This window comes from Lactuca sativa, chromosome 5 (assembly GCF_002870075.4).
Source record: "Lactuca sativa cultivar Salinas chromosome 5, Lsat_Salinas_v11, whole genome shotgun sequence".
Taxonomy (NCBI): Eukaryota; Viridiplantae; Streptophyta; class Magnoliopsida; order Asterales; family Asteraceae; genus Lactuca; species Lactuca sativa.
This window is the reverse complement of record NC_056627.2, coordinates 174,127,076-174,146,692: the sequence shown is the minus strand read 5'-3', so window position 1 is coordinate 174,146,692 and position 19,617 is coordinate 174,127,076. Positions and strand designations below refer to the sequence as shown.

Sequence of the window (19,617 nt, the reverse complement as noted above, 5' to 3'; positions counted from 1 at the left end):
CAGGAGAATCTAGCCTGGGAAATGTTTAAAACTCGTTTACTAGAGAAGTATTGTCCTCTAGACATGAGGAGGAGATTGGAGAAGGAATTCCTCGAGTTTAAGCAAGGAGGAATGACTGTGAATGAGTATGAAACTCAGTTTAATCAAAGAGCAAGGTTTTCTACAAAGTATATTCCAACTGAAGACGAGAAAATTCAGTTATTCATGGAGGGACTACGACATGAGATCCACGATTTCGTTGCCAATCGAGAAGTTATGTCATTCGATAAAGCCGTTGAGTATGCTCGAAGACGTGAGCATGACTTAGAAATACGTGGTGCCACTGTTACTGCTCCGAAGCATCCACGTACTGAAAGAACTGTTCCTGTTCCTTCTTTTCTACCAGCTCAATCCGTTCGGACTGAACCTGGTAATCAAGTACAAACTCAAAGTGTCTCTCGTGGACGCAGTAGATCACAATCTTTTTCTATGCAATCGCCTTCATGTCGTATTTGTGGAAGGAATCATCCGGGCCAATGCAAAATAGACAAGGAATCCATTGTCTGTTATGGATGGGGAGAAAAGGGTCATATAAAGCCAGCTTGCCAAAGAAAGGATGTTACTTGCTATGCATGTGGTATTACAGGACACAAGAAGCGTTTTTGCCCTACTCTTACTAGTCAGATGACGGGAAGTCAAGCTTCTGTTCAACAACCGGCGAGAAGCCAAGTCCCTGTTCAACAATCAAAGGGTACTCCAACTAAAAAGGAGGAGGTGCCAAAAGCTAGGGGTCGTGCATTCCAGATTACCTCAGAGGAGGCACGCGAGGACCCGAATGTTGTGACAGGTACATTTCTTGTCAACTCTAGACCTGCTCACATCTTATTTGATTCTGGTGCCTCAGATTCTTTTGTGTTTTAGGAATTTGCGCATTCCTTTCAAATTGCTTGCTTTGTACTCGTGCAACCATTTCACGTAGATACCGCGGGAAGTATATCATTACTTGCTGATAAAGTCTATAGGGATTGTGTTATAGAAATTGAAGGCTATACTTTTCTCGCTAACCTGATCCCTATCTCCTTGCCCAACTTTGATATTATTCTCGGCATGGATTGGTTATCAAAGAACCACGCAGAACTCTTGTGCTATGAAAAGATAGTACGTATTCCTATTGAAGGGGAGAATCCTATCTATGTCTACGGTGAACAAAGACTCTTAAAAATAATCTCTTTCCTTAAAGCTTGTAAATTCATATCGAAAGGGTGTTCTATCTATTTGGCCTACACAGTTGATGTCTCAAAAAAGGAGAAGAAAACTATAAATGATGTTCTCATTGTTAACGAATATCCTGACGTTTTCCCTGACAACTTGCCTGGCCTTCCTCCGGATAGGCAAGTAGAATTCCGAATTGACCTTGTCCTTGGTGCTGCTCCAATTGCAAGGAATCCTTATCGTCTTGCGCCAGGTGAGATGAAAGAAATGATGATTCAACTGCAAGAACTACTTGACAAGGGTTTCATTCGACCAAGTACCTCTCCCTGGGGTGCTCCGGTACTATTTGTCAAGAAGAAAGATGGATCGATGCGGATGTGCATTGATTATCGTGAGTTAAATAAGGTGACTATCAAGAACAAGTACCCACTACCTCGCATCGACGATTTGTTCGATCAACTTCAGGGTGTTAGCTATTTCTCAAAAACTGATTTAAGATCTGGCTATCATCAGTTGAAAGTTCATGAGCAGGATGTACCGAAGTCTGCTTTTCGTACTCGATATGGGCATTATGAATTCCTTGTTATGCCGTTTGGTTTAACAAACGCTCCGGCTGTATTCATGCATATGATCAATCGGGTATGCCGCCCAATGCTCGATAAATCAGTCATCATATTCATTGATGATATTCTAATCTATTCCAAGTCTGAAGCTGATCATGCCATTCATATTCGTGCGGTATTGGAACTTCTTCGAAAGGAGAAACTATATGCTAAATTCTCGAAATGTGAATTTTGGCTTCGCCAAGTTCAATTTCTCGGCCATGTTATTTCTAGTGATGGTGTATCCATAGATCCTATCAAAATCGAAGCCATTCAAAATTGGGAAGTGCCCCGTAATGCTTCCGAAATTCGTAGTTTCTTAGGTCTCGCGGGATATTACCGGAGATTCATTAAAGACTTTTCTCGTATAGCCGTACCTCTCACGAGTCTTACACGGAAAGAAGTGAAGTTCGAATGGGGTGAAACCCAAGAAAGAGCTTTCTCAACTCTAAAAGATCTTTTGACTCATGCTCCAATCTTATCACTCCCAGAAGGTGATGATGACTTCTCCGTATATAGCAATGCTTCAAGATTGGGACTCGGTTGTGTGTTGATGCAACGTGGCAAAGTGATAGCCTATGCCTCAAGACAACTGAAAGATTATGAAAAGAATTATCCCACTCATGATCTCAAACTCGCTGCAGTGGTATTTGCCCTAAAACTTTGGAGGCATTATCTTTTTGGTACAAAGTGACAATTATTTACCGACCACAAAAGTCTCAAGTACATATTCAGTCAGCAAATTTTGAATATGAGACAACAACGAGCCATGGAGCTGATCAAAGATTATGATTGTGAAATCCTATATCATCCTGGAAAAGCTAACGTGGTTGCTGGTGCACTTAGCAGAAAAGTTTATCGCAATAGTATGTGTTATGCCATTACTCATACTACAGTAAAATTCACTATTTTAGATGAATTAGAGAAATGGAAAGAAGAGGCCCTAAATCCAGAAAATGTGAAGAAAGAAGGGATGATACATTATAATGATGCTCTACTTCATGATCCGCGAGGATTAAAAGTATTCAAGAATCGGCTGTGGATTCCAAAGATCGGTGGATTGAGACAGAAGATTTTAGATGAAGCCCATAAATCTAAACTGTCAATCCATCCTGGTACAAGTAAAATGTACTATGATGTAAGAGCTAATTATTGGTGGTCTGGATTAAAGAGAGACATTGGAAGATATGTACAGGAATGCTTAGTATGCTTACAAGTCAAAGCAGAGCACCAAAAGCCTTATGGAACCCCAGAAAGTCTTAGTGTTCCTGTATGGAAATGGGAGGAATTGTCCATGGATTTCATTACCAAATTGCCAAAGACTGCTAGACAACATGATAGCATTTGGGTAATTTTCGACCGCCTGACTAAAAGCGCTCATTTTCTTGCCATGCGTGAAACGGACCCAATGGAGAAATACACACAAGTATACTTGGATGAAATTGTGGAAAGACATGGTGTGCCACTAAAGATCATTTCCGATCGTGATACTCGCTTCACTTCTCACTTTTGGGCGAGTATGGAACGTGAATTAGGATCTCGAGTTGCTCTCAGCACAACTTATAATCCCCAGACAGATGGTCAAACGGAGAGAACAATCCAAACAGTAGAATATATGCTTCATGCATGTGTTTTGGAGTTCGGTGGTAACTGGGATAAATACTTACCTCTTGTCGAATTCTCGTATAATAATAGTTACCACGCTTCAATCAAAATGCCACCATATGAAGCATTATATGGTCGCAAGTGTCGTAGTCCATTATGTTGGCGAGACATAGGACAAAAGATCCTTGGAGGCCCTGAAATGATTCAAGACACCACCGACAAAATTCAAATCGTACGAGAAATAATGAAAGCGGCCCAGGATCGACAAAAGTCCTATACAAAAAAGAGAAGATGACCCATAGAATTCCAAGTGGGTGATTTCGTGATGCTGAAGGTATCTCCATGGAAAGGCCTTATGAGATTTGGGAAGAAAGGAAAGTTAAATCCTAGATTTGTTGGTCCTTTCAAAATCATCCAGAGAATTGGAAAGCAAGCATACCGCTTAGAATTACCCGAAGATTTGGCAGGTATTCATGATGTGTTTCATGTGAGCTATCTGCGCAAATGCTTGAGCATCAATGATGAGACAGTTCCATTATCCGAGGTGAAATTGGATAATAAGTTAAGATATGTAGAAGAGCCGGAAGAGATCGTGAATAAAAGAACAACTAATCTACGTAATAAAGAAGTGGAGTTGGTGCTTGTCAAGTGGAAACACCATCGAGGCCCAAATTATACTTGGGAAAATAAGAATGAGATAAGAGCCAAATATCCCCATTTATTTTAATCAATGTAATTTCGGGGACGAAATCCTCAAAAGGGGGAGGTATTTGTAACATACACATTTTGAAATCGTGTTTTAAGTAAATAATATTATGAAATAATAAGAGAATTTGAATGTTGAGTTCTAACAGATAGTTTTTACTAGAAATGAAGTAAAACTATGTATAGAATCACTCATAAAATGTTGGAAGTCTGATGAAATTCCAATTAAAAACCAAATAGTAAAATATAGCGAAAATATAAAATTTGGAATAACTAATATTTTATTATTGAAAGTTGTAGATAATCTCGTTAGAAACATTTAGGCGAAAACCTCATCGAAATCCAAGTTATAACGAAGAAGTTATGACCAAACGAAGATCCGTGATAAACCCGGAAAATACCTTGTCGTGTAAAAATTTAGTTTTCGATAAACTAATTTTTAGCTTTAGTGATGTAAATGATAGTTGTAAAATCGTGAAAATAATCAATTTTCATATAAAGACCGTTTGAATCTGAGTTCGTATGAGGAAGTTATGATTTTTTGAAGTTTCAGCTTAGCAGTAGACAGCTAAAAACTCGAATTTTAGATCGAGTGATTTTTAGCCGACACAACCTAAACGAGAATTGAAGGTCTCGTCATTAGTAGTGCAACGGTAAAAAGTCTGACGAAAACGGACGTCGGATGAAAAAGTTATGAATTTTTAACGGATTTTCCTGTCCCGGTCTGTTAAAAGTAATAATATTAAAATTAAATTCAAAATTAGCCGACGAAGTCTAAACGAAAGTTGTAGAGCATAATTTTAGCTTCGCGTGGATATAAAGAACGTAAAAAACGGAGCTCGTATGCGAAGGTTATGGATTTTACAAGATTTGGCACATTTTTCGAGAAAATTCGCCTGAATAGTACTGCCACGTCAATCTCGTATGCGAGGCTTCCAGGTGTCGGACAGGTGTTCGCTGCAGATTGGACCGCAGCCTTGCGTGTTGCCTTTTGATTGGACCAAGCCCGAGGACCACTAAGCTCGGAACACCTTCGCAGGAGACGCCCCCTTGATCACCCTCGTGTCATCCTCCCATTGGACCGAAGCTGGGTCCAATCCGAAGCTACCATCTGCGAGCCAGCTGTTCCGACCCTCGCACCCGAAGCCTCGCCCTGCTGCCACCTGGTTTGAACCTCGCAGGCGCGTGCCTTCTTCCCTTCGCTTCAGATCCGAAGCTCGGCCCTATATAAGGGGTGCGAGCCCTCTCAGCTAATTTTAGAAAATTTCCACTTTCACCCCTTTTTTCAATATTTTTACTATCCCGACATTCCCCGAAGCCCCGATACTAATTCCAAAGCCCGAAACACGCCCCGAGACTCCCGAGAAGCCCGGAAAATTTATCTTTTCGGTTTCGAAGCTCTACCTTCGCAGAGCCCGGTTTTCAACGACGAAAGTCATATTTAGAGCCGAAGTACTGCCCAAATTAATATTTTAGCCCCCGGTTATTTCACGGTGAGTTTAATATATAGAAATAATTGTATGTTATGTGTTATATGTGCTACGTGCTTTTCAGTGTTATTATTCCAGGTTATTTTCCCGGGTTATTTTTATTTGCTATTTTTAATAGCAAAGAAATACCTTTGACTATGTGATCAGTGAAAGGACTTAGATTCACGTTGGTACTGGTATGTAGCCTCTGTCCATGTGGAACATGTCTCCGTAAGAGAATGAATTCTATTCTATGGTAGTGGCAGAAGGTTAGACAGGGCTATAAGCCTGAAATCTACCGAAATGTTAATCCGAAGTTGTATATCTTCTGTGCCGTTTGGGCCAAAGCTTTATTGATGTATATCAAGCATGAAAATTGTTGTCTCATTGATTGTATATCTTTAAATCAAATCAATGATTGATATGGAATGTTTGTCACATGATTCACATATGCCCTTTTTGTTCCTTGTTCCTCTTTGCTTCTGCCCTATTAAAGTATATATATATATATATATATATATATATATATATATATATATATATATATATATATATGTGTGTGTGTGTGTGTGTGTGTGTGTGTGTGGCATAACGTTATATTGTATCTATTATTGAACTCACTAAGCGTCACCGCTTACCCTCTCGATGTTTAACAAATTGCAGGAGATAAACATCCAGTATAGTTATATACTGGTAGAAGATTTTTGAATAGTTTGAAACTATTGTACCGATAGAAGCTTATGAATAGTTTGAAACTATTGTATTTTGCACTCCCATATGTATAAAACTATAGAATCCTAGGAAGTTATGTAATATATAACACTTTAAAATAGTCGGTTTGTATCCAGTAGTTTGTAATCTCTTTATCAATGTAAAATATTGTTTTTATGAATATGCAAGTAGCATGTTTTGGAGTAACTATATTGTCGAGTATGAAAGTTTGGTTCTTTCATAAATACGAAAGTTAGGGTCTTTCAAATTACACCAGAGTCAGTTCATTCATGAGTCTAGACTATACATTACATGTTACATGAATACGTCTACATCGATACGCTTACATGAATACATTTACATATATAGATTTATTTGTACACACTTACATGGATACTTGTACCTAGATTCACTAGGATGATTTACTAGTACATTATGTGTAAATTGTCCTGCCTATCCCAGTTCAACGGGATGTCTAGACGGGACTAACCATTCCGGAACCCACCTGTTAGCAACAGTGGTAGATGAACATCTACGGATGCCTACAATTATTACTTATATTAGGGGTACCTTTACGGTACTAACCATTCTTTTAGCCTACTGTTCGCTACAGAGGTAAATGACCATCTACGGATGCCTACGGTTAACACTTATATTAGGAGTACCTTTACGGGACAAACCATTCCTTAAACCTGCTGCTGCTACAGAGGAAAATTGAACAATCTATGGATGTTCAAAGGTTATACATTTCGCTAGTCGCGATGTCGTGTTAATCCTAATACAAAAGGACAACACTTACATGATTATATTTTTCCTATTACTTTATTTCGTGATACATTTACGTAAATGATGAGTTAGACTAAGTACTGTTAGTAATAGTCCAAAAGAAGGAAAAACTATCATTGTTATAGCAAAACATTCGGGTCTTGGTAGAAGACTACATTTCATACTAGTAGGAAATATGGGATTTTCTAGGGTTTTCATACTTATATCAATTGTTTCATAAAAGATTTACATGACATTTATAACAGCTTTCCAAAACAAGGCAATGACACTTAAATACTTATGCATTCACCAGCTTTACGCTGATACTCGCTTTCAAAATAACTTGTATTCTTAGGACACCAGTAGACATGTACGATGGCCAGGTTTTGAGAAGACGGAGCAAAGACAAGACTCGTCTTTTATTTGATTACACATTTTGGTGTCTTATTACAATGAAAGAACACACATGTATTAAAACTTTACTTTTAATGCAATGGATGATGTTGTTGTTTGTTTACTACTTTACACTGTTATGATACTTCACATGACGTCCTCCACCCCGGAACGTTTCCGCCGTTCTTGGTTTTTGGGGTGTGACAGATAGCATGAATATGAATATTTTAAAATTATAATTTGATCCCTAAATGATTATATAATAATTAGTAAAAGTGGGTTGGCAAATATTAGAAAAGGTAAATTTGTCTACTGGGACCGATAATAATTTGCATTAATGAGTTAAAACTTAAAAGTAGATGGAAGTTGTTTCATGTTTTTCACTGTGTTGTGTTGTTATTTTAGTGGAATTGTTTGGGGCTCTTACAACTCGGTTATATGACAGCAACAAGAATTTAATCATTACCAATTTGACCTGTATAAGTGGTCCTGCATCTGCTATGGGAGCTGCATTTGAGAAGTCAAGCAAGGTCCATTTAATATACCTTCCATCTATGCTTAAGTTTGTAAGTATATGCCTAGTTTCTTTAAAAGCAACTAATTTTAATATGCCTTGATATATCTTGCAGAAACATGTCACATGTAGATCATGCATCACATCAGAACACCATTGATATTGTCAAAGAATACAATGCTCAGTTCAATGAAAAAGTCATAGTTATAATGTTGGATACTAAGGTATGAATTTTGTTTTCATCTCTAAACTATTAAGCCCATAATCAAAGAGATGAAAAGTACATATAACAGTATTCCTTCTACTATTTTTCATATGAATCATGTTGCTTTAGGGACCTAAGGTCAGAAGTGGAGATGTAGCTAAACCATTCTCCTTCATGAGGGGAAAGAATTCAATTTCACCATTAAAAGAGGAGTCAGCACAAACAACACTGTCAATGTAAATTATGATGGCTTTATAAATGTTGTTGAACCTGGTGACATACTATTGGTTGATGGTAAGATTACCTCATTAGCACTTCTGAAAAAGATACAAGTGACAAAATTTATAAAATGTTATATAGATATTCCCTTGTATAAAGGTACTTTTTTTCTTTTTCTTGAAGGGGGGATGATGTCATTAGGTGTTAAATCCAAGACTGTAGATTTAGTAAAATGTGAATTAATTGATAGTGGAGAATTGAAATCAAGGAGACATCTCAATGTGCGTGGAAAAAATGCAACTTTGCCTTCAATAATAGGTTTACTTTCATCCTATTTTACAATTAGTTTAAAACTATTTGTTACTTTTATTGAATTATGAATTTGATTCCATTTACAGATAAAGATTAGGAAGAAGTTCCTTTATTGCAGGTAAACTTTATTTTAATAAATAATAACCTTGAACATTTGTTGCTAAATTTACATAATTTTATAATTGATGGTTGTTTAATAAATAAGAAGATATTATTAGAAGGTGTCAAAATTTGCAAAAACCAGTTATAGTAGCAACAAACATGTTAGAAAGCATGATTGAGATCCAACTCCAACAAGAGCTGAAGTTTTTGACATTGCAATAGTAGTAAGACAAGGTGCTGATGCTGTCATGCTTTTAGGTGAAACTGCTCATGGAAAGTAAGTTTTATGGATTTATTATTAATATCATCAATTTTATTATTTGTATTTTACTAAATCATTAATTTACTTTTAACATTCAACCTTATCTCAGTTTTCCACTAAAAGCTGTGAAAGTTATGCACACCGCGGCGTTAAGAATCAAGTCAAGTCCGCGAGTCAACTCGAATTCGGTTTCTCTTTCACGTCACTTGGCGTACAAGGTATGCACTAATAGATGAATATTTGAAATTTGGAATGCAAGGGTAAAATGGTCATTAAGTGTATTTTATAACTTTTGTAGAGCCATATGGGTGAAATTTTTGCCTTTCATGCTGCAACAATAGCCAACACTGTTGCTACTCCTATCATTGTCTACACAAGAACAGAATCAATGGCTATGATTTTAAGCCATTTTCGCCCTTCCTCAACTATCTTTGCCTTCACAAATGAGTGAGTCTAAATAATTTACCTAAACAAATAGTAGGGACTTTCCGAGTTAAAAAAATAAGTTAAGGACTAAACACACAAATTACCCTAAACCATAGGGACCATTCATGTAATTTACTCTTGAATAATTTACCTAATTGTAGTATCTTTAACCTTTGTGTATAAACCGACGACTTTTAGTTTTATTGGAAGGAAGAACAATATAGGTGAGATGATCTGGTGCAATAAGAAGAACCAAGGGTATAAAGGTCTTTTTGGGGATTTGTCAATTGTAGTAGGTATATTCAAAACTGTATAGAGCATCTTGACAATGGTTGGCAATGGGAAAAGGTTTTATGTTGTAAAACATAATTGGATGATCAAATGAGCAAACAAAAGTGTATTCACCAATATATTAAGTTAACCTTACTATATAGTTATCAATTCACAAGCAAGTTGAAACTTGTAAATGCTAGCCAATAATTTTTATGATTTTTATAAATAATTGTAGTTTTACCAATATTTGTGGGTTCCTTTGCCGGACTACCGGACTCCCAATCAGTGCTGCTAGTATAATTAGTATTATATATGATTAAAAAGCTATAATATAAAATACTAATGCATGTTTTTTTCTAAAAAAATAGTAATAAGTTGTATCATTAGAAAATATATTTTAGATGATTTTTGATTATTTGACATGTTCCAATTGTTTGATAAACTGCAAGTAAAACATAATATAACTTGGGCTTCTTTAGGCGAGAAAATTAAAATGTCCTTAGCTAATGGGCAACTTAAGTTTGTTATTCTATGTATTAATGATAAATCCAACATATAAGTATTTGAAATTACATGTTTAGTTTATTTAAGAACATACTTATTTAATGATACAAATTACAAAGTTATTAAAAAAATACAATATAACGGTTCATAAGTTTTTCTAAATTAATGATATATTATTTTATTACATAATCTATTTTTTTCTATTTAAAATTAACACCTTAAGGTTCCACGGGTTTTAACCAAATATAATATATGACAAAAATCATTTTTGTTTATAGTTTTAGCTCCCAGGATCAGTGACGTAGCCATGATTTTATTTTAAGATATATCAAATAGTTTTAAAATATGAACGAATGATAAAATTCTTTAAATGATAATAAAATATAATTATATATATATTTTAAACTAAATTGTTTATTTAAGTTGTACACCATGTTTTCTTTTTACCAAAATTCATCATAACCCTAATTTATTTTATAATTCTTTTTATCTAACTGAAATATATAATTATGGATTTTTTAAATGACACTATGCAAAAGACTATTGACCTCATACTACTCCTACTACCTATCTTTTTATTTGTTTATAATTTTATTTGTTTTTTTCTTCTTCACTCCTTGTAAAAAGCACCGACTCTCATGAATTGTTGGAAGGAAGGGAGGTGAGTTGGGGAGTTGAGTTGACGCAAAACCGACCATCATTTTCCGTTTTCTTCTCCGGAACAATTTCATCGAAACCTCCCCATGTGGGACTTATTTTCCCAATTCACTCTAAAATTATTTACATCTTATCTCCTTTAGCTTTTTATCTTGATCAGATTTACTCCTTAACTAAATATGACCTTAGACTTATAGCGAAGAATTTACGAGTATTATGGTGTATATGTATATATTTAAAAACTTTATTAATATTGTAAAAAGCTTTTAAAGAAAAGAAATATTGTTATTTAACTAATCATGTTTGACTAATTAACTTTTACTTTATTTTTAACGGCAAGCAAACTAGAAAGCACTCGATCAACTATAGAGATGCAAGCATGACTTATACGACTTATTAAGTCATTAAATGTGAAAAAAGACACCAAAATGCATGTCTTATAATGATTAAGATAGCAAAAATATTATCATATTCAGTTAAATAAGTTTACTTGATAAAAATTAATTATTTATATTTTAAATGCAATAAAGAGTTAAAAATGTCATGTGGGTGCTTCTCCTTTTAGCAATTTGGATGCAAATCCAACCCTTTGATCGTCACAATATTCCAAATTCTTGATTTGTCTACGTGATCCAACGGATTGTGACTTTGGGATCATAAATCTCTTCATGCTCTTTCGGCCTACAAGCCAAAAATGACTTCAATGTACTCCCTTTTTAGAGCTTGGAGTCGGAAGGACTTTCGTATGAGGAATTTCAGGGTTGTAAATCACAGTTAGGCCCCGTTTGATACACATCTTTCTAAGTCCAAACAAATCTTTCTGGCTGAATGGACCGGAAAGACTGTTTGATTTGCACAAAAGAAGAGGTCTTTCTCGGTAAGATATGTCTTTCCCAGAAAGCCCCAAAATCATATCTTTCTGGCTGAATATGCTAGAAACACAATTATACCCCAAACTCCGTCTCTTTCTTTCTTTATTTGATTATTAACTTTTTTAAATAACTTTTTTTAAATTTATTTTTTTATTGAATTATTATTTTTTTCATCATTCAGCACAGTCAATCAAATGTACAATCAAACAGCATGGTTTCTTTCCCAGTCAGAAAACTTTCCCAGACAGCACTTTACCAAACAACACTTTCCCAGACAAAAACTATCAAACGGGACCTTAGTAAATCATGGGGTTTTTTGGTGGAGTTTGAGAAGGAACTCCAAGTCGTTCATCTATCATCTTTTGCATTTCCTTCTTATTACTTTTTACATATCATTGATAAGCTTTTGAATACCCTCAGACATGATTGGTTGCTATTATAATTTGCTCCAAAATTGCGCTTATTGTTTTTTTGGGAGATCGACTACCTTTAGATGGATTTGAACCTTGCCCATCTTGTTTCTACTTAAAGCCACTCATTGTGCTCACCATTTTCTATATAAGTTTCAAATTCAATACTCCATATTTCCCTATATGTTATAAGAAGTGATACTCAAATCGTGTAGCATGTTACGACATAACATTTTCGTTAAACATGCAATTCTGGCATATATATAAAGAACACATATGACCAAAGTGCCACTAATAGTTGCCATAAGGCACTCATTCCTTTTTTACTCCTCATAGTTGAAACCTAGGTGTGGAATGTCTAGCTCTAATTCGTTCAATTTATAACCTTTGATACCAACTTATGACACTATGTCTTATAAACATTTTTAAACATCTCAAACCGTTCTAAAAGTTACATATATGTAATAATGTCCAATCTTTAAAACTTTTTATCCCAATAAAAATACTTTGGACTGCAAGTCCATCACAAGTGTTACAAATCCATGGTGAAACTTAAAATTACAAAAGCTAAGTTCAAGTAAAAAAAATATATACAAACTAGGAAAATGTTTGTGGGTTGTGCAAGTTAAAAAATATTGTTTAAAATAGTTATTTTATTGGCATAAATACTGACATAATAATTATTCCACTAACTTTATATTTATAATCTGGATTATCTTGAACAATATATACTTAATGTTCTTCACCCGCTGCTTGCACATAAATAAAATTGAATATAATTTTCGATATAGTGATGTTTTTAATAATTGTTATGATCGATTAATTTAAAATTTACTTATATGACCATCTTTTACGTAATAATTATTCCACTAACTTTATATTTATAATCTAAATTATCTTGAACAATATATACTTAATGTTTTTCACCTGCTGCTTGCACATAAATAAAACAAAATATAATTTTCGATATAGTGTTGTTCTTAATAATTGTTATGATCGATTAATTTAAAATTTACTTATATGACCATCTTTTACTTAATAATTATTCCACTGACTTTATATTTATAATCTGAATTATCTTGAACAATATATACTTAATGTTCTTCACCCGCTGCTTGCACATAAATAAAACTGAATATAATTTTCGATATCGTGTTGTTCTTAATAATTGTTATGATCGATTAATTTAAAATTTACTTATATGACCATCTTTTACTTTTGATGATAGATATAGATATAAATAAATTTAAGTTGATTTTTAACTATTATTGTAAAAAAAATAGTTTATTGATAGTATTTTAATTAATTTGACAATTTGATTGAGGTTTGTATTCAACACGATTTAAACATTTAACTATCTAAAAAAATATATTTGATCATTTTTTTTAAGTTTATTTTAGATTTTGGTTTATGTTTTAAATCCAATACCATATTTAAATTAATAAATTAAATATATTATATTCATAATTTTAAAAAATTTATATGAACATTGTACTAAACATCATATGTAAATTAAACAACTAAATATATTATAATAATATTTCGATAATCTACCATATTAATGATAATATTTTATTTAATAAGTTTAATAATTGAAAAGACATGAGTTTCCAATCAATATAATAAAAGTATATATATATATATATATATATATATATATATATATATATATATATATATATATATATATATATATATATATCATGATTCTTATATATGACAAATACCAAAAAGCATAAAATTAATATAAGTTTACTAACAGAAAAAACATCAAATCATATATTCCAAAATTTGTATTCAATAAACATATTACACAGCAATAAAATCATACAAAAATAATACATATAACAAAAATAATAAAATTCTCATTTTTATGCAAGAAAGCCTATTTCTTCAACCATTTCAAACAAATGAACTTTGTGTAGGAAAATCTTACACAGGTATACTTCTAGTATAGCTAGAGATATATCAATAAGGGAAAAATAAAAAGTCATTAATAAATAAAACTAACTTTAGCAACATGAAAGTTCATTTAGTTAATTAATTAGAAGATATAAGTTAAAGACTCTTGAGTGGTTATTATTAGTTGTTTGAAGTTGAGAGGTTTTGTTGGTTTCAAATTAATATAGTAGAAGTATATGACATATGTTAAATCATATTCATATGGATAACCTTTTTGATAATATTTGTTTTAAAGGTAAAGATGGTTATAAATAGACAATAGATTATCATTTCTAAACATTAATATCATGTTTCGGATAAATATAATAAGAAAAAACAATGTATAAACCTCCAAACTCGAGAGCTGAATTTATGTGTAAAAAAAATAGAAAAAAATATGCACTCATAGCCAACATATTTGGGAGAGATATAGGATATATCATTCTTTATAAGTACACCTACAATTCTGGAGCTTTGTGGCTAATTTTGGTGAAGAAAAACACTACAGACACATCTAGAGAGAGGATTGAGGGGTTTTGATATAAAATATAAGTGTGTTTTTCATAAAAACCGGTCAAGGGAAGCGTTAAAAAATATCAAGTTTATTTTTAATTAATAACAAGACCAAACCATCTAGGATTCATTTATAGAGGTTATAATGTAATAAAAACAACCAAAGAGTTTTTACAATGACAATCTTTGAAGCCTTTGAACCCACTTGATTTTGGGGTGTTGATGAAGATAGCAAAAATTAAAGAATATGGCTTCTCTATGTGTATCCACCATCAAGAGTAAGACACTTGGAATGTTAGTTCCTTCTTGTATTCTTGAGTGTCTTAAGCCTTTAAGTGTTTAACTCAAATAAGCACTAAATGAGACAACTCTAGGAAGCTTTAATCACCAAAGTAAAGCAACAAACATCAAAAGAGCGAGACAACTTCGTGTTTACGGTTTTAGAGAGAAAGAAGAGAAGAATCTAAGACCAAAAACTAGCTCAAAACTCATGTAAGGCACTCCTTTAAATACTTCATGCAAAGTAAGGCCTAACCATTAAAATACACTAAAGTAATTGCTAGTAGAATAAGCATGGGAGACAAGGTATTGATTTTGACAAACAACCTCCACACCTCCAAAGAAGTTTCGACCATACCTTTAAAATGAAGAAAGATTCTTCATTTTTTGTAAACTCAAAGTTTATAAAATATAAACTTTGTCTTTAGGTAAAAAAAAAGAATCCAACTAGTCCAAAAGGTTGTGCATGACTTATTAATTCATACCATATGAAATAATAATTAGTTATACTCTCTTATAGTTATTATTTGCACAAAACAATAATTGTTACATAATTGAATACAATAACTGATATTATTTATTAATAATCATATTAATAATAAATATAAAAAATGTTTCAATTTGATAAAGGTGTGACACTATAGGATCATATATTATTAGCAATGTCACTTAATAATGATTATTGAGCATATAGATTCAACAATCCCCCACTTGCACAATATTCATTACAAGCCGACATAGACAGTAACTGACGTCTAGCAATGGGCTACTGCCCATAACAATATATGAAGGGTGTCATCTCATCAACAACCAATTCCATGAGCTCTAAGCTACAATTGTTACTGAATGTGTGGAATCACTTATTCCTTTGTCTCAAACATCATGTTGAACATGAGATATGGATCGCGATCAATCTCATTTAGTGTTCAACTTTGAGTAAGGCCTTAGATGTCTAACTCTCAATGAATAATAGGGACAAATCCCATCTTAACTACATACGCCTAACAATGTAGTTCATGTCATACCCAACAATGGCCATTATGACCGCATATAATGGAACAACGTTAAACCATGTCAAAGCACAACAATTCCTACACTTCAAGTCCCAAAATGTATCTCAGGTATATGAATACAAAGATACAACAATGATCAAAAAATAACTCATGACTATGATTCATAAAGTAATTTTGATGCGAGTCAGGTCCAATACTTATTCTCCTAATAAAGTATCTAAGAAGTTGGTAGCAGCTCTTGCTATTCTCATCTCCATGAGAATCAACCGATCCATGCATATTAGTCTTACCTCATAGATGCTCCCACAACTATGAACGACTATGGACATTTAGAATAAACTATTTATTCAAGGATTTAAACATGCTAATATATAACACAAAAATTATTTAATGAAAGACTCATATCCAATATATCAATTCATTACAATCTATGTTGCTTGTATTGTTCCAATATCCGAATACTAAATTTCAATCAAATACGTCTACTTATATCAACAAGACCCTATATAACCAACTTAACTTTCATGCTTTAGCTAATGAAGGATCTTTGGTAAGTAGATTTAACAAATTTGATTTGTATAAACTTTGCGAATACAAACATTTTCATATATATATATATATATATATATATATATATATATATATATATAGAGAGAGAGAGAGAGAACTATTGAGAATGTATTAGATGCTTAAGTATGACTTAGATACCAATACTTGTGTAATGAGTTTATTCATAGTTATAATTAACTATACATTAAGCATCTTTGTATGCGATTCTCCAAACCACAATGTACTCTAACTCTGATGTGTAACTATAATTAAAATCTACATGGAAACACTATCCATGTAACTTTCTCCTTCATTCATAATGAGGACACGCCCGATTTTGATTGAGAGTCATTTCAATCTATTTGGAAGTTCTAGATGTGTAAAAGCTTAAACATAACTTTCTTTCAAATACTTCGTAGATTAGGAATATTTCCTTAGTTCTCGCAAGTACTTTAGAATGTTACTTTAAGTCACACCATGACTTATTCTTGGATTATACTAGTATCATCCGACATGCTCGAAGAATATAACTTATCTAAACTTTATGCATAATTCTGACATATATGATTAATCCAATTGCAACAACATATGGAATATAATTATATTATTTAGTTCAAAACATTGTACTAGGATTTTGATGGATGTTCAAAATCATGGCATGCGGTATTTCACAATATAACTCTCTCAGAGTCCTTTATCTTAAGATCTTTAAGATCATTGATAGTTAATGCGGTTTTACCTAATCCGTTAAGTTGTCATGATCTATCTATATAGATCCTTATTCCAAGAATTAGTATGCCGACTAAATATAAGACTAAGAATGTTACCACACTCTCACTAGGTTTGTACAAAACATAAGTGTCTTCTTGATTTATAATTAAATCACACTATGTAATTATCTTATAAGAAAGAAGATTCTTACTTTGGGATGTTAATACCTTTTATTGTTTCTAAAACATTAATTTACTAAAGTCTTGGATCCAAGTAACGAAACAAGTAAATGGTTAGGTGGTCTTTATCCCATAAACTTGATCAAATTCGGTAGGCAGCGATTACCAATTGCATACGATATGTAACTCCTAGATAAAGGGACCCTAAACAACTATTGCTTAGGTGAACTTTATCACACAAGATTCCGATCAAGCTATCCTACTTGAAACAACTTGTAGTGTTGCAACTAACCAGTGACAAGGTGACCCTTTAGGCACTAGAAACTACAAACTTACCTCAGACATCATAAGAAAATCCAAATAACCAGGTGATCCTGTGCCACTAAGACCATACAAATGATATCAAGTGTTCTTTAAAAGGACGACAAAGACTTGCATTTTTAAGAAAATGTTTTATACATGTTTTAAAATTATAGTTATAAAAACATGGTCTTATGAATATTGCATGCATCCAACAATTCATGTATCATTTTGTAAAATTCATATCACTTGTTATGAGGTTCTTTAGGTGTCAAATAAAACTTCATTTTATTTTCCATTAGTTATGTGACAACCTGAAATTTATCCCGTCACAGTAAACCCTTTTCCGCTAATAAAACTCGCCTTATTAAATTGTTCCATTAACCTTTTGGATTAGGTTAATTAAATTGGGACTTTTATTATGACTTCATGAGTGTCCAAACGAATTAGAAACGCGTGAAACATCCTCGGTATCCCTTTGAAAAGTTTTTAGTTTACGACCAAGTCAAATTACGACCATTTAATCGGGTACGACCATAAGCCCCGTTTAACGTCGGTATCGGGTAGATTTCCACCGGGCCACAAACTCAAACCCCTATATAAGGGTGAGGGAACCTCATTTACACCCTTCCCACTCTCTCTCTACTCTCTCTCTCTCTCTCTACAAAGCTGATTTTGACCCAAAAACGCCTCTTTCGAGCTCCATAATCGTAAGTAATCTATCCTAGCTTGTTGTTTAGCTTGATATACATGCAAATTCATGTTTAAATCATCCAAAAGCCTCAAAGTTATGTGTTTACGGCCCAAGAACACTCTTGGACCGCAAACACCCATAAATAGGGTTTTGAAGCCCCCAAACCCTTCCAAATCACTTAGGGTGCAAATGAGCCAAGCTACTCATGAGCTACTCGGGATCGGATCGATAAAAGCTCGACTCGAAACCAATTTTAAATGAGCCCGAGCCGAGCTGGAGCTTAATATTTAGCTCGTTTATTAAACGAGCTCAAGCTTGAGCTTATGTCACTAAGCTCGATTAGGCTCGTGAGCCTAAATGAGCCTTTAAATAAAATAATTTATTATTATTTTTTTATAATAAAACAAAAACATATTTCAGGATTAGGGATTTAGGGTATTAGTAAATAAGCTTCTTAACAAGCTTGAGCCGAGCTTAAGCTTATTTAGGGATGTCAGACAAAAAACGAGCCGAGCCCGAGCCCAAATCGAGCTTGTATAATTATTTACGAGCTCGAGCTGAGCTCAGTACAAGAAGCTCAAATCGAGCCGATCTCGAGCTCGAGCCTTGCATAACTTAAACGAGCCCGAGCCAAGCCTGACCATGCTCCGACTCGGCTCGGCTCGTTTGCACCCCTAGAATCACTCCTAGTGCTTAGCTATGACTTAGGGACTTGCATGTACGAGTTTGGAACACCAAAACTTGTCATTTGGGGAGTAAACATGAGTTTACGGCCCAAGAACATTCTTGGACCGTAAACCCCTCTTCATAGGCCGTGAACACCATTTAAGGTGTTAAATTGCCCCTTAAACACCTTCTATGGCTTGAGTTAATGTCTACAATCAACCACCATTGAAGTAGGGACCTTAAACATTAAAGAAAACATGACCATGAGAGATTACGGCCGTAAACCCCCCCAAGGATTGGTCCCTGGGCCGTAAACTCCCTTAAGAAGGTCAAATGATGCCCTAACTCCCATATGACTTGGAATAATGCATAGAACCTTGTATTCTTTCATTTAAGACCTTAAAACATGAAGTGAGGGGAAAAGTAAGAGTTTACGGCCGTAAAATCTATGTTTATAGCCGTAAACTCCCATAAATGGTCCATTTGAGGACTTAACCACTTCCTATGCTCTAGAATTGAACCTAGCCTAATTCCACAAGTGTTATAAGACCTTTGAGCAACCAAGAACACACCAC

The 19,617-nt window shown here is 33.8% G+C and overlaps 1 pseudogene; it reads left to right on the top strand.

The window, feature by feature from the left end:
- The first annotated feature begins 204 nt into the window (after window positions 1-204).
- LOC111910034 (plastidial pyruvate kinase 3, chloroplastic-like) lies at window positions 205-9,506 on the top strand (annotated as a pseudogene).
- Window positions 9,507-19,617: the final 10,111 nt, after the last annotated feature.